A 2,267-nucleotide genomic window follows, 5' to 3' on the forward strand; every position below is an offset into this window, starting at 1 on the left:
CTAACTTGCTTATTATTTATAGCAGTTAATGAAAGAGCCCAATGCAAAAAAATGCATGTTGGGTCTTTGAAACAGTTCAAATCATTTTGATAATAATAAGTTTGATCTGTTTTACCGAGAAGGTCTACGGTTCGAGTCCGTATAGCCCTATATTTTTAATAATTAAAAAAAAGAATTGTTTTCCTTTCCTCATTATTGTTTGTATTTGTATTGTTTGTAACTGTCCACTTGATTTGGTTCATCATTAATGTCTCATCTTTGTAGATAAATTACATATGCAAATTTGCCTATTTTCCCATACAAAATCAAGAAATTTGTAATACTTCTTCTCTTTGGGCTACCTACCCCAATTCTAGTAAATTTTGGGTTTCAAAATCATGACATGAAACCGGTTAAAAACTCCACCCTAACCCAATGCAAATCGAATGCACTAGTAAATCACATGGATCTACGAACGACTTACTGTATTTGATTTGTGGCCAAGCTAGAGTTTGAGAATTTGGTAACTTTCATTGTAAACATTGTCAAATAGGCTTTTCTCTTGGTATACCTTATCTAGTACAGCACAAAACTAAAGTAGTCGTCTTCTCTTTCCTTATTCAATCACTAAAAGTTCCTAAATAGAAGTTCCTACTTTAATATATAAATTATATATAAATATATAATATTTATTATATATTTATTATGGATATAATAGATATTATATAAATAGGATTCTAGTGGATGAATCTTCAAACGAGACATGTACCGAAGCAAACAAACGAAAGGAGGTGATTCGGTAAAAAAAAATGAATTGTTTTTTTGAGGATTACTTAAAACAACAATTCATTTCAATTCGAATCGACTAATCCGGTATATTTTCCATATTGATAGGAGTACGTTTATGTTTGTGCTTTACGAATATGATATTTTCTGGGTATTTCTAATAATATCAAGTGTTATTCCGATTTTGGCATTTCTTATTTCTGGAGTTTTAGCCCCTCTTAGCAAAGAGCCAGAGAAACTTTCGAGTTATGAATCGGGAATAGAACCAATGGGCGATGCTTGGGTACAATTTCGAATCCTTTATTATATATTTGCTCTAGTTTTTGTTACGAATAGTGGGCAAATTGGTGTATTACCATCGAATCCTTTATTATATATTTGCTCTAGTTTTTGTTACGAATAGTGGGCAAATTGGTGTATTACCAAATCTTAATTGTATTTACATTAATATTGATATATATTTCTATAAATATTATTTACTTTCTTTAATATATTTATATATATTTATATTTAGTATTTTCTAAAAATTATATATTCTATCGCAAAAGAATGAAATTATTTCAGGTTTAAATTATAACATTTTCAAGTTATAAAATTTATTTATACTTTACTTGTTTTCTTTTATACTTGGTCTTGAAGTAGAAAACGTTCCATCTGTTCCTGAATAGCTTCTTTCAAAAGGGCTTCCGCTTCAGGGGTGAATGTCTTGGTGGAAGATATTATTTCTTGAAACTGAGGTTTATTCGTTTTTACGTAAGTACGTAACTCAACGAGAAATTTTCTTACTTGTTCAATTTCTAATGAATCAAGATAACCATTCGTTCCGGTATAAATAGTCATTATCTGTTCTTCTACCGTGAGAGGGGCTGATTGGGATTGTTTGAGCAACTCACGTAATCGTTGACCTCTTGCCAATTGATTTTGAGTAGCTTTATCGAGATCAAAAACGAATTGCGCAAAGGCTTCTAATTCGACAAATTGAGCCAATTCCAATTTTGATTTTCCGGCTATTTGTTTCATGGCTTTAATTTGAGCTGCAAATCCTACTCTGGAGACGGAAATACCCACATTAATAGTAGGTCTAATTCCAGCATTGAATAGATCCGCAGATAAGAATATTTGTCCATCGGTAATGGAAATTACATTAGTAGGAATATAAGCTGAAACATCTCCCGATTGGGTCTCAACTATTGGTAAAGCAGTCATACTTCCTTCACCTAAAGCAGAACTTGATTTAGCGGCTCTTTCCAAAAGGCGTGAATGCAAATAAAAAATATCTCCCGGATAAGCTTCGCGGCCGAGCGGTCTTCGTAAAAGAAGAGACATTTGTCAATAAGCTTGTGCTTGTTTGGAGGGATCATCATAAATGATTAAAGTGTGTTGTTTTCTGTAAATAAAATATTCAGCCAAAGCTGCTCTTGTATAAGGAGCAAGGATTGTAATGTAGCTGGAGAATCAGCCATTTCGGCTACTATAATAGTGTATTCCATTGCCCCCCTTTC

This window comes from Cucurbita maxima, unplaced genomic scaffold (genome assembly GCF_002738345.1).
Source record: "Cucurbita maxima cultivar Rimu unplaced genomic scaffold, Cmax_1.0 Cma_Scf01493, whole genome shotgun sequence".
Lineage (NCBI taxonomy): Eukaryota > Viridiplantae > Streptophyta > Magnoliopsida > Cucurbitales > Cucurbitaceae > Cucurbita > Cucurbita maxima.